We start from the raw sequence: 14,792 nt of genomic DNA, 5'->3' as shown, positions 1-14,792 counted from the left end.
AAATAGAAGTGCAGTACCTGTTTCCTTCTCACTTATCAAAACAAGAACAAAGGTGGCAGTCATTAAGTGGTTGTCATATCTTCTGATAATGTAGACTTGATTTTATGTCCTAGCACAAAATAATTTTTAAAGGCTGTTTCAAAATATCATTGACTATTAGCCAATTACTACAAGCCAATGAAAAAAGCAGAGGTTGATCACTCTCTCTCTTGGGGAATGAATAGTGAGAATTCTGCAAACCTACAGTACTAACTGTGCAAACTGAGCAAATAAACGTTAGCAAGTTGCTGTGCAAGAGTGGCTAAAATGGTTCTTGTAGCCACTCAAATGTGTCTGCTGCTAATTTAGTTTTCTATTTCTTGAAATTTTTATTATGTAGAGCTAGGCAAAAGAGCTTTTCAAAGCTCTGTCACATCAGTGCGGTAGTTTCTTGCCCCATATCCATTGCTTTTACCTGACTGTTCAGATTACTGTTACTGTCTCATGGTTATGTTAAGCACATATTCTTACAGCTGCTACAATTCAGTAGAAGCAGTCAGCATTGAACTAACAGACCTGTTCAGGTTAGTGACTTCCAGAAAAGTGAGGTTCCCCTCTGTGGAGTCTGTTGACACCTTTGGATGTTGCCCACCAGTAAGTTACCAACTCTTTAGTTGATAATTCTTTAGAGAGCATTAAAATAAAATCTAGGAAATGTGGCCTGCCGCTCTAATATGCGTGACATAGAACCATATCACAGGAAAAATGCTGCTGAAATGAAGGGGACTGCTCTTGCAGTGGAAGGGACTGGTCCTAACAACTAGACAGTTTTGCACGTGGGACCAGATTCATACCTCAACTTTTACTTTTGGGGTTTTTTTGCTAAACTTGTGAATTCCTTATGAAAGTAATTTTTTCTGTTCTGTCAGTATGGCTTCTTGCATGATAAGGAGGGAATCCAGAATGACATCTGCATTGACAACCCAGTGCCTTGAACCAGACAGAGGGGGATTCCAGCCCTTGTTCTGGGAATGGTGTAAGTATTGTATATCCAACAGCCAGCAGTTAAAACAAGGAAGAGGTCATGAGTAGAGGGAGAGCAACCACCTAAGGCAAATCCAGAGATATATATAAATACTGATATATATCTGTATTTGCTCATTTTCTCTCTGGTGGTACACACCTTCCTTTACAGTTGCCTGTGTATGTGTGCAGACTGTTCTCAGGTCAGGATAATGTGTAGCCTAGTGTTTTCAGTATTCTCCTGAGAAGTGAGAGAGAGGTTGATCTTCCGGATAAGGAGAAAATTGGTTCTTCATCTTACTACTGTAGGTGAGCCCAGGCAGCCAAACTCCTAGGAGGTAGGGGGAATGCCCCAACTCCAAACTGGCAGCATCAGAGTGAGGTCTTCAGAGTTAGCAGAGTTTTGGAGGGCTTGCAGTACAAAAGAAGGGCATTGACAAACTGGAGCAAGTCCAGTAGAGGACTACCAGGATAGTTAAGGAACTGAAGCATGTAATGTAGGAGAGAGTGACTGAGCCGGCTTTATTCAGCCTGAAGCAGAGAAAGGTAAGGAGGATTTTTTTCAAATATCTAAGGGGTGGTTGTACAGAAGGTGAAGACAAAATTGAGTTGAGGTGGACAGTGAAAGCAGTGGACATAGGTTGCAGCATGGAAATTTTTAACCATATCCCAGACAAAACCAGGACACAGTTGCTTGAGAAATTTGGAGTCTGACAGGTGAAATATAAATGCATATGTATTCATTATGATGTTAGTATCAGCCATTTTGTACATTACATTTTTTATGTTTAAATTGAAAACAAAAAGGCAATGTTGGATGTAGCTAATCAGCTAATGTTTATTGCAGTAGCTTTCTAAGCCACGTTTTCCTCACATGGACAGGGGAGGGAATGTATATAGCATTACTGTAATAAAATGCTGTCAGAGGATCCATGTTGCTTGAAAAATTAACATCTTTCAATTCATTTTTACATTGACGTTTCCAGTTAGCAGTAGAGATTTAGCAGTAGAGACCCATTAACAGGGTTCTGTTCTGTTGCTATAGGCTCTTGAGTAGGATACAAATAATACTGGCTAACAATAACAGCAGCTAGGCATCTTTACCCCCAGCGTGAGTAGTGAAAGATCATACAAGCTCTCAATGTCAATAAGCACCACCCATGCAGAGAAGATTATTAATACATGAACAAGGGCACAGCATGTCTTGCCAACTGTACAGTAGTCAATGTTACAGGTGACAATGAAATCAAAATGGTCCAATTATTTATGTCAGATTAATTTAATTCCCACATCTTGACTAAATAGTGTTCTGGATGAATACATCAGTAGCACAGAATAAGAGTGGCGAGAGTGAGCTCAGGTACTGATTGTTCTTACTTCATGGCTCTGTTTTGGACAACTCGTTAACTCTCTCCAAGACAGACCTGTTCCAGAGAGGGATTGCAGGACAGTCAGGGCCGTGTGTCCTCAGGTCCAGGAATCTGTCATTTAAAAGCTGGTCTGAAGTTTACCCATTTCATTTTTATTTGTAATCTTGTGGCCATAGAAACTTAGGATGGAGATGTTCCATTGATTTTCAACCTTAAGCATCAGGGATTGCTGAAGACTAAGCGTGATATCTAAACATCTGCAAATGACAGAGAAAAGCAATTTTAACCAGGTGCTTTTGTGAATTAGCCTGTGACTTTTAAATATCTTCTGTCCTACTGGCATACCAGAGGAACTTAAAAATGCCACAAAAGTTTGCAGCCTTGGAAAATGTTTAGGGAGGGGTTAAAAAAAAATCTCTAGAGGATCTTAAAAATGAGAGCACTTGGGTATTGCAGGGACTGATGAGACTTGACATCCCATTTCGTTGTTGCGGTTCTCTCCAAACTTTCATTGGTGACCACTGCCCTGTGGTTATTCTGTTGCCCTTATTCCAGACATTTCCAAATAAGAACTGAAGAGGCAACTCGTCTCCAGGCACCTCTAAAAAAACCACTCTTTACTTCTTTTGGTTCTACGATTCAGGACAGCCATCTGTCTGATACCAGTGATACTTCCGTAGGAGACATCATGTCTTTTGTCATCAAAGTAGTGTAGACTATTTTATGTCTAAATGATTGAAATAATGCAGTTTACACTGGGAAGCTGTCACAGCTAAGGAAACATAGCCAATACATAAAGTGTCTTGGGCCCTACTCTAAAAATAGTTAAAGTTAGCAGGTATTTTTAGATCTCTGAAATAAAATTAGAAGAAAACCTCTAACTTTACTGTTTTATACTGAAAGTGGCAGCTATTAAAGTATGCATTCATTTTTTCATATTGTGCCTTAAATGTAAATTTTATTTTTAGTTTGAACCATGAGATCACCTGGAAAACAAAGCTTTATTAAATTGCTGCTGTGATATGCTTGCACTGCTTGATGACCTCAAATTAGAATGGCAAGGAAGGGCTGTAACAGCTTCCAGTGTTCATCACAAAATCAAGATGTTTGTAAAGATGTTTTAACTCGGGGTTTGTCTAGTTAGTGGAAATGATTTTAATGAAACCCTTGACAGCTTTTGTCTGAAGATTTGACATTTGCTGATGCTAAATGCAAAATAAGTTCCTTCTTATTAGTGCTCAAATATTAGCTTTAGTAATGCTTCCCTGATATGAGGGATATCACTGCATACTAAATCTTCTGCATTGTACTGCAATTCATGTTCCAGTGTAAAAGCTAAGTGAAGACAAATAATTACTTCCATTATCCAATGATGGTGGACTGAAACATCAATTCTGTCCAAAAAAAGAAAGAACAAAGTGTGAGGTGGCAAATAAGTAGTTATGATATCAATAATATGTATGATCATCTACTTAAGTTCATGTAAATTTTTAGCATTAAAAAATGAAATATTGTTATAAGCTGGATGGGGAAGGTCTGCAACTGAAATGCACTGACTCTGCTTCATTTTGCTTTCCCAAAAACAGTGTCAGCACCATTCTATTTGATTTAATGTAGAAGACTAAGTACAAAGAATTGTAACTTTTTTAATATAATAATTCTTCAACTATTTCTGTTGTCAACAGGCTTGCATGAATAATATACATTCTACATAGGTGGAATTTCCAACGGGATCTACAAATGTTCTGGAAGATTGTTAGGGATCTAAACTTGAAAAAGGCTGAATAAAATTGATCTGGTTTAACTATTGGTCCTGCAATGGTTAAAGAGTAAGGCAAGAATAAGTCTAACTACCAGAAAGTGTTTCTGCAAACATGTTGTTCTTCTTTTAAAGTACTGGTAAAAAAGATGCTGCAGTCTCTGGAGGTTTTCTAGTCCAGTGTTTTCCTATGCTTATATTTAGAAAGTTTTTCTGGAACTCCATTTTAATTTGTGAAAATTAAGCCTGCTTCTTCTTCCTCTCTTCCCAGTGTATATTTAGAACAGCTGATGGGACCAATGACTGCGGGTGCCCATTTCTACAGAGTATAGGAGAAACCTAGTCAATAAATTTAGGCTAAGTGGACTACTAGCACAGGTAAGATGGATTCCAGTCAGGAAGGCTTTTCCAGAAAACAAACATGTCCTTAATGCATCTAATGAACAGTGCAGATGTGGGAGATGATGCTTCCTGTTCTCTGCAGATCGTTGGTTTTATTAGCTTCCTAGCTATCCACAGTATTGTGGGTCATAAACTTAGGCAGCTTAAAATGCTGTTTGAAACTAGCTGAAAAACCCCGTGTAGATTCTCCTTTAATTAAACTCCTGTCAGAAGTATTCAGCCAATAAATTAATTTGGAATCTTATAAATAGCTCTGTCAATTAATTTCTTGCATCATACATTTAAAGATGTTAATCTTTCTTCACGAAGGTGCTTATTTCACTTCAGTTAATGCTGCCATTTTCACACTTCATTCTTCTTTTTTTTTCTAGAATTCTCTTCCCATCTACCTTTTTATAATTTCCTTCTTCCTTTGTTTTAATCTAGTTCAGATTGTCTGTCATTAGCTTGAGCCTTGTTCCATCCCAGCTCTTTGAATTCCATTTTTCCCCTCTTCTTTTCCTGAGACCTTTCCACAGTCTTCATTTCTGCTATTTAATGCAGCACAATTAAAGTGGTCTATGTTGCTGGCTTGTTCTGAATTGCTTAACAACCCTCCTGCCTGTTTTGCTTTCTTAATCCCCAGTCTAGCTGTTGCCTTGACTGTATTTTTTTTCTCTTCCTGGCCCAGGGCTAATTTGGTGTGTGAGGAGGTGCTGGAATGTTAATGTATACAGCTGGAAAATACACCAAATACAGGTTCAACAAAACAGAAAAAGAAAAAAGAATCTGGCATGCAGAACACAGGCTCCAGTATTCTGGAAACATAATATATCAGTCTGGACAACTCAATCATGAAATTAGCTTTGTCCTTTTCCTTTAATGCTTGCTGCTTTTTCATATTCTTCATGTTGCTTCAGTAGAACTAAGTTTGTGTTACTCAAAAGATGCAGAGCTGAAAGGCAGTTGTGTGAGGTAGGAAACTAGTCTGAGGTAGAAGAGCTTCCCTTTGAGCATCTGGCAAATAGCTTAACACAAAGTGAGCTTTCCATCCCATTGCAGGATGGTTTACTGCTTGCTTTCTTGAGAATCCTGTTGTTTTAGGTCACTGATTTACCCACTGCTCATCTTACACCAGAGGTTTTGGAAATGTGTATTCTTCTAAACACTGGTTCTTTTCACATCTGTAATGAAGTGTACTTTATTTTTCTGAAAAATAGATACATATTCAGCTATATCTGTTTACTGCTCTTAAAAGTCTGAGGGTGGACTCTTCTGTTGAGCTGGGTGAGCTTTGGATCAGGTATTTATATGGTATAGACCAGGAGTGCTACAGATAGTTGACAGGGAGACAAAGGAATAGTAGTCTCTTTTGGCCAGAGCACTAAGTGATTCAAGAATTCTCTTATTCTGCCTTTGAGCTACTTTGAGCAAGCCATAAACTGCTTTTGTGCCTTATTTTTCCTCTGTAGTTTTCTGTTGGTTCATTGGTTTTAACTTTCTGGTCTGGTTATCTTCTGTTTTTTCTGTCTTTTTTTTTTTTTTTTCTGGAATAGTTCATACTTTAATCCTATTATCCTACAAATCCACCATACACTATTAGTTCCTTGCTAACTACAGCAGCTGATAATCGGTACAACAAGCTCTCATGCAGAGTGATGAAAACACAATAAATGGAGCAAGAGAAAATGTTTCAGGCATTTTAAGATAAGCCTAACTGCAGTAAGAGACTATAAAAACTATGTTGGTTGGAGAATTAGTTCAGGTAAAAAATAGTCTTTACTCAGTTAAGTAACATATGATTTTTTTGTTAATGGATGCTATAAAAAAAGATCTCAAGCACTGAGGGGCTTCTCTTGGGAGATGCACAGAACTGTCCTCTTCCAAGGAGGGAGCGAGGCTCACATGAATGTTTTTAATTGTAAATGGGACACAGGCTGGGTAAAATGAGCTGATCTAGGAAAAAGGAGGAGGTGAAAATACAAGGGGACTCATCTTCCAAGTGTCTGCATGTCTTGAAATAGGATACTGGTATCTCCGAACATGTGTGCATGAACTCCTGACATTCTTGCTACTGTGCCCCCACCCCCCATACGCTGCCTTTCCTCCTGCTAATTAGCATCTCCATCTACTAATTGCTGAGTAAAGTTCCACTAATCTTGAATAAAGGGAGCCAAGTCTGGTAGATTGGCATCATCCCACCTCAAATAGAGTGCTAATCTGCCTTCCCTTCAAAACTGTGGAAGCTAATACAAGGTTTGTATTGTTGGAGGGTGCAGCCCATGAATTTCATCCAGTGTGCAACTTGCAGAGGTGTATAAATTGCTGGATTCTTACTATGATCTTGCCACCTCACAGCACGCTTCTGTTGTTAAACAAAAAAATTTGCAAAGCTATGTAGTTTGTTAAATAGCAGCATTAGTGGATTGTGGCAAGCAACCTGGGACAGTATTAACTTAGTTTTGTGGCTGACTAGCTCAAACTGAGAGTGAGTGATTTGTTGCAGGAAACTCCCTAGCAATTAAACTGCCACTAAGAAATGCTAACTTAACATTTTGATCCAACCTGTAGGAAAGTGAATTAATACACAAGTCTCCTCTTTAGTTATGGTTGCTTTCCATCTGCTGCACTTAGAATACCTGCCCTTGTCTCATGCATAAACCAATGTGCATAAGGTGGGATAAGGAGAGAGAAAGCAGACATGAGAGCTCATTTTTTCCCAACTCTGTTCCTTTCATCTCTAATATTGCCAATACAGGTCCCTTCTGCACATCACAGAGGAAGGACTGTAAACTGTAAAACATCCCCCCACCCTCAAGAGAATATGTGCTTCTCCAGAAAATGGGGTAAATGTGATACGAGGGTTCTCTGATTCCAAAGATGTGCTAACACTGGAAGACTTCCTCTGTTCTTTCTTGGCCAAGGACTGAACTGAGCTACAGCCAGACACTTGTGTTCTAGAAATGAGAGCTAGATTATTTTGGCAAAAATGTCTATTGCCAGTAGTGGAAGCCCTAGGAACTTGTTATATCACTGGATATAATTGTAGAAAGTAGGTAATATCAAGTAGGAAAGCCTGCAGTAATGGAAGCATAGATGTAATTTATACACAGGTGAGAAATCAAACAGAACAGTGTATGTATGAAGCCATTATAAATTGCCTTTCTGGTGCAATATGTACATCGGTCAACAAGACTACAGTAATACTCAGTTCCTAACTCCTCAGTGAGCACTTCTGTCAGCTCATACATTTTTAAGGTAAGATTTGGGAGCAGTCTTTGTTTTGATATCCCCCCCAATCAGAAAAAGCACAGAGTTGATAAAATGGAAAGACCTTTTTCTTAAAATCTCATGGTGGGGGTGGGGAGGGGGAATAAAAACACCCCACAGAATGAAGTGCTTCCAATGACAAAAACTGTTGTGTCTGCACTCGTGTATGGAAGGTATGGCATGTTATTGTAAGATGGAAAGTAGTTGAGGAAGAACTTATTTTATTTCTCTGGAAATATTAGGATTTATTTATACAGATCTATGACTCCAGAAGGGTATAAAAGTGCATTTCTACATTCCTAAGAAAAAGCAAGACAGAAGAATTTAATTAATCAAACTTTATTGATTTATTAAGCCTGCTTTCTGAGTACAGTTCTTCATGTAGCAGAGGGTAGGTGAGAGTTTAAACAAATGCTTCATGCTGTAGCTCTCTGTGAAGGAAAATGCCTTAAATGGCTACAAACACTCAGTATACCTCTGCTGCTTCATTTGTCTATTAAAAACATAAATTTTACATTTTGGCACTATGTAAAATAACAGTTCTAAGCAAGACAGACATAGCAAGAATTACAAAATGTGCATCTGTAAGGACCAGGCAAAACTTTCTGATCCAGTATTATAGCTGCCTGGGAAATTTCATTTCTATCTAGAAATCCAAAATAATTTAATTCTGTTTACAGAAATTCATTCCTGAAGTTAAAAGCACAAGGCTCGCTACAGACTCTTGCTGGCAGAAGCATTAAGCTTGGAAAAGAGTCTTCTCAAAACTGTGGAGGGAGCGTTCTGCCAGCATCCATAAGCAACAGGATGACATCATTTTTTGGCCAAGGCCTCATCTTGTATGCCTGCTATGTGATAGTCCATAAGATAAGCAATGGCAAACTACTTCTGTCACATTTGTGAGGTTACGTGACACATTCATGCAGGCCATGAGACCTCCCCACTATCATTCCCTTCTGAGGAATTACCCTGAACAGATCAGTCTGACCCAGATATATAGTGGAATCCAGACAAAAACTGAGAAAGCAAGGAAAAAGCAAGTCCTCTGTTTGTGATAGGATTTCATCCAACATGGCAGAGGTTTAGGATGAGGAGCAGGAGTGAGGAACAGGAATGATTCTTCTCCATTGTCCACAGGGTGGGCCTGAATGGCTAGCTTAGGTACAAGTATCTCCACTGTGGGGAATGTGAATCCCACCCTTTTTGACAAAATTACATAGGTTTTTTTTTCCACTACACCCATTTCTTTCAAACAAAAATGTGCTTACAAGTTTATGGTGCATTCAACAATTTGTACAGATTAAAAAAAAAAACCCCAAACCAAAAACCAACGTATTACTTGTTTGAATGCCTGCATTTGGGTGTGAATGACTGAATTTAAGGTACTTAAGAAGTCACCTAGGGCTGATGAAAAGGGTATCATCTCAGGACACAATCTGGGACATCACCACACTAGTTTGGGCATCTGATCCCAGGACAGATATCAGACTCCTGTTTCCTATACAAGATATGTATTGTAGAAAAGGTGAAATACTACAGAGAAAGACATGAATTTAGCAGTCCATCACAAAACATCTGGATCACGGACTGTCATATGAGAAAAGAAATACCATGTAGCATCTGGCAGTCTAGAACTAACACAGGGCACTGCTGAGACCTTGACTGCGAACACTCCCTACAACTGCAGGTTTTGGCAATTATAGAAGATTAATCTTAATGGGAAGAATATAAAGACAACTGTTAAAAAGTTAAGGGGAATGGTTAGCTTGTTTTATGAAAGGAAATGTTAAAAGCTGGGCTTGTTCATTCTTGCAAAATGAAGGCTAAGAATAATTTATTTTTATAAATACATGGAAGTGACAAACGCTAGGGAGGAAATGAGCCATTTAATCTGCAAGTCAGTATTGGTAGAAGAACACATGGATACAAAATTGCCATGAATAAATGTAGGTTAGAATTCAGAAGATGGATTCTAACCTCTGGAGGAATGAGGTCTGGGACAGCCATGTATGACAGGAATGCAAGTGGCTGGAGCTCTGAGATAGATTTGCCTAGACCTTCTTGTACTGGGAGCTTCCCAAGTAAGACTGAAAACTTTTTAAACTCAAAAGGCTAGAATAGTTTATTTTTATAAACTAGAATAGTTTATTTATTAAATATTGAAAACACAAAGGCACTAAGTAAACTAATGAAAAACAAAAAAGGTTTTGTACATAATTTTCTTGCTTGTCCGCTGTACCTTAGTGGGGCAGGTCCTTGTTTCCAGCCAGCTCAATGATACTCTGAGTTGCAGAAAAGTCTGCTCCACCCATCTGGTCTCAGGGAGGCTTTTTAGTCCCTTTGGGGGCTGGCCTGGGGCATCTTCCTGTTCCTCACTGCAGTCTCCCAGCTCTTGCCTCTCCCATCCCAGAGCATCTCTCTCTACCCAAGCAGTAGGTCTCCGAGGAAGGTGCAAGCTTCCCCTTCTTGCAGGTTACAGTTTTCTAGTCAGCGTTTAAAGGAATATAATATTCAGCTGGCAAGATAAAACTGCAATGGATACCACCCACTACACCTGTGAAAGAAGTGACAATAAACTACCTCTCTAATTTAAAGGTAGAGTCAGATCATTTATGAAGTGGAAAATGAAATATGGCTGGCTGTAAAAACAGAAGCAGGCATGCTGATGCTGGAGGTCTCTATCCACCGCAGGTCAGAATGTGGCGGTAAGAACACAAGCTGATTCTTTCCCATGTTTCTGAATAAACGCTCAAACCAACATAATCGCTGAAGGTTCAGAAGGAACCTATTGACATCTGTACTCAGTCCTGCCCACTATCTGCAACTGCTGTGTTTGGCTTGTTAATGAAATGCTTTCCTGTAACTGGGATGGGGTGAGTATGTTTCTGTCTGAATTCCCATCCCAATGTGAAGATGACTTTCAGTAATCTGGATCCCTCACCCACGCAGTAAATGAATCAGACATATATGAGGGAAACGGTTTACCTTCCTCTAAAGGATATCTCATAACACGTGCGCGAGCAGAAACAAAGAGGTTGCATAAGCAGTCTTACTTCTGGCACTCCCTTTGCCTTCACTATGTTCATCTCAAACATTATATTTTGACTCACTTAATGCAGATGAAATGTCCCATGTATATGCAGTGGAGATGATAGGATGCTTCAAGCTTCCGGACAGAAAAAAAAAAAATTTTTTAAATAAACTGTTTGGGATGAAACCTTAAAACCTTCTCCTGGTCCTTAAAGTTTCATAAAAGTTTGCCCGAGGCTCAGCGTTCGCCAGTATAGCTTTGTCCACCCCGCGTTTCTGCGCAGTATGCTGCACGGCTCCTGCTGTCCACCGTCGAAGAAGGGGTTGTCCTGTCCCTGTGGTGTGCGCAGAAGTATGTACTTTGCCTGTGGAAGACTAGGGAACCTTTGGGGAGCTCATATTTCTGGATCGTTGCTTTTAAGTCCACTTCCTACCCCATAAACTTTTATGCCTCGCTCCCATAAGCAACCCCTTCACAAAATGGAATTTCATTTGTGATTTAGGACTGCGTGCATCACACAACCTGTCAGGGCCCTGAGGCTCTGCCTGGCCTGCCTGTCCCTGCCCGGTCTTCTGGGGCTCCCTCTGCCCTGCCCACGGCCCACAACACCGCGTCAGCCCCCCGGGACCCTCTGTCCCTGCCCCAGTGATGCCGAAGTGGGTCGGGTCTCCAGCTCCCCACAGCCCGGCCCAGCCATGGCCCCCGCCGAGCTGGGCCCCCCTGCGGCTCCGTGGCCCAGCTGTGCCCTGGCCCATCCCTGGGAAGGTGCCTGGTGCTGCGGGCTGGGGCGCTGGGATGGGGCCCGGCTGCCGGATCCTGGCCGGCCGCCCCGCAGGAGCCCTCCCCAGTTCCCGGCCACCCATCCCTAGGGAGCTGGTGACCCTTGCTGCCAGGATCTGCACAGGATCGAGCCTAGGCCACATGTGGACGCTTCTGTCAAATAGTGCTGAAAAAATTTTCACACTTAAATTGGTTTATACTGCTACAGAATTCTATTGACTCGACAGAATTCTTAGGTCAGGCTGTAGATTTGCCACTTAAGCTATCAGCAGTAAGGAGTTTAAATCAATACACCTTTAGTACTTCTAATCTAGCACTACAGTAATTCCAAATGCTATATGGAGTATTGTTTCATTGTAAACATTAGCTCTGTTAATTTCCTGGTGGGTATCGAGTCGGTGCAGAAAGTACCATAGTTATGAATCCAACTAGATTTGTTATGCTGGCCGGATTTTTTTAATTAGTGTTTAAAATATTTACAAATCTTTCTTGCAAAATGATCCAGCAATTGATTTGTGTTCTTTTTGGTTATTTTTAGTTTTTTCAGGGGCTCTAATGCTTTTGAAATGTGCCAAAACAGTGATGGTGGGCAAAGAAAACTTCCATTTAGTTTTAGGGTCTGTGAAGACCTGATAACCTTTCACAATGAAGTGACTGGCTTGGTAAATGAGGGGAGAGCAGTGGATATTGTCTACCCTGATTTCAGCAAGGCTTTCTACATTGTCTCCCTTAAGAGCCTCATTAGACAAGCTGATGAAGTACAGGCTGGATGAGCAGACAGTGAGGTGGATTGAAAACTGGCTGAGTGGCCGTGCCCAGAGGGTGGTGATAGGTGTCAGGAAGTCTAGTTGGAGGCCAGTGACTAGTGCTGTACCCAGGGGTCAGTACTGGGTCCAGTCGTGTTTAACATCGTCGTTAATGATCTGGATGATGGGACAGAGCATACCCTCAGCAAGGTTGCAGACAACACCAAATTGGGAGGAGTGGCTGATACGCTAGAGAGTCGTACTGCCATCCAGAGAGTCCTCAACAGGCTGGAGAAACGGGCTGACAGGAGCTTCATGAAGTTCAACAATGACAAGTGCAAAGTACAGACAGTCTCACACACACTGATATTTTGATCCAGAACACCAGGAGACCAGTCCCGAACCAGCTACTCTACTCTCATACACACCCAGCATGAGGGCTGTAATTTCTAGAACATAGAGCTGATCATGGACAACACTATGTATTTCCTGTCATTACCTAATTGTATGATTAGGGGGAAATCAAGAATAATTCTTGTGGTTTGGTTTTGGTGTTCTTCATGTTATGGCCTGGAGCTAGGAAATCATTACTAGTTAGTGCTTGTGTAATAGTCACACAAGAGGGAGTAGAGCCTCCCACTTTCTGCAGTCTGTTTTGATGCACTGCTTCTAAGATGGAGGATGTTTCTTGATCACTGTAGTTAAATATGATTCCTCACACAATTGGGTTTTATATTGCACACAGACTGCTTGGCAATAAACTAGAGAAATAACATCATACTGCTAACATCCTGCTTCAGTTGTCTTTGGAAAGAAAGTCTATTTAATCACAAAAGTAAATTCAGCCAGATACCTACATTCCATTTTGTACTGTGATATTTGTAGGATCATCACTATGACCACTTAATGTATTTCTACAATCAGGAAAGAAAAAGAAATGCAAATCTGGTTAGGGGAAATGCAGGTTAAAAGTCACAACAGATTCAGAAAAATCTTCTTTTCTCTCCCTTGGTAGCTCTAAAGCTTCAAAGCAACAACTGCAATTCCCAACCATACACTCCCCAAACAATTGCTTGCTCTCTGCAACAGTCCAAGGTCTTGGGAAATGTCTTCGGTTTATTTTTATGTCACCCAGAGAAGTCTTCATTCTTTTGGGCTACTTATGTGTCTCCACAGACTGTATTCATTGTTGTGCCTGAACTGGACAATCCTCAGTGTAACATCCAAGACGTACTATATTGAAACATTCACCTAAAATTTTAATATCTTGTTTGGTTTTAGCCCCCCAAATGACTCATGTCAGTGTGCCCATTTTCTTTTCTCCTTGTCTGTTATGACATTTGTTCCTAGAATTAATAAAGTATTTGGGAATAGGAATATTATCACAACTTCCCATCCATGGTTACTATTTCTTCCCTCCATGCAAGTGATCTCAAAAGGGAGAGATCAAATTTATCGTTTTGTTCTATCCAGTATACCAAACACCCACGCTGAAACTATGATGCTATAGTATCTAGCAGTATATGTTTGGAGTTTATCTATCTGCACAGTGACATACACGAAAGCTGTTCAGGTAAGAACTCATTTATGCTGGAGTCAAAAATTCAGTCCTTGCTAGTCCTTGCTGCTCTTTGGATGATACCACTCTGTGCTGCCTCAGAAAAGAAAGAAGAAACACGGGTTTTCAACAGAAGATCTAGAGTTTAATGCAACTGTTCTGTGACACTTTTTTTCCCCTGCTTCCTTTACATTCTTTACTGTCCTTACCTGTTCTCCTCTTGTTGCTGGCAAGAATTGCTTGCAACTCTTCTTTTCCTTCCTCTTTCTAGTCTCAACTGCCCTTACTCTCGCTGCATGTTTCACCCAGACCCTCTCAATCCCTTTCATGAGATGACAGGCAGTGCAGGAGGCTGGGATCATGTGCATAACAGTATCCTGCTGTGGCTCCTTGCTTCTTATTTGTTTTCCTCTGCTCTGGCATGGGTTCCTCCATATGCTGCAGTCTCTTTGGGGATGTCCCCACCTTTGTGTGGGTTGCCCAAGAGCTGCAGCCCCTCAGGGGTGTTCCTGCCCTGGCACGTTTTGCCACAACCACAGTCCCCTCAGAGTGGGGGGACTCCCATATCTCCTCTGGCACGGAGCGCTTCCTGCCAAGAGCATGCCTTCAGCCTTGTTCCCAGAAACATCTTTTTCCATATCTCCTCCATGCTGCTCACGTGTCCCTTCCATTTCTGCTCCTCCCAGCAGCTGATGCCCTTTCTTTAACGTGTTTGCATGGAGGCACCCTGTGCTTCTCCAACAGCTGCAGTTTTAGGTCATGACAGGTTGCTCGCAGCAGTTTTGGAGCTGGCTAGAAATGGCTATGATCAGCCCAGGACTGTTCATGGCCAGCTCCTACAAAGGGCCCCCTGTAGCCTCCTGCTGCCAAAACCTTCCCAGCCATGCCCATGCAC

This window comes from Aquila chrysaetos, chromosome 19, assembly GCF_900496995.4.
Source record: "Aquila chrysaetos chrysaetos chromosome 19, bAquChr1.4, whole genome shotgun sequence".
In the NCBI taxonomy this organism is placed as follows: Eukaryota; Metazoa; Chordata; class Aves; order Accipitriformes; family Accipitridae; genus Aquila; species Aquila chrysaetos.
Note: the sequence above shows the minus strand (reverse complement) of the source record.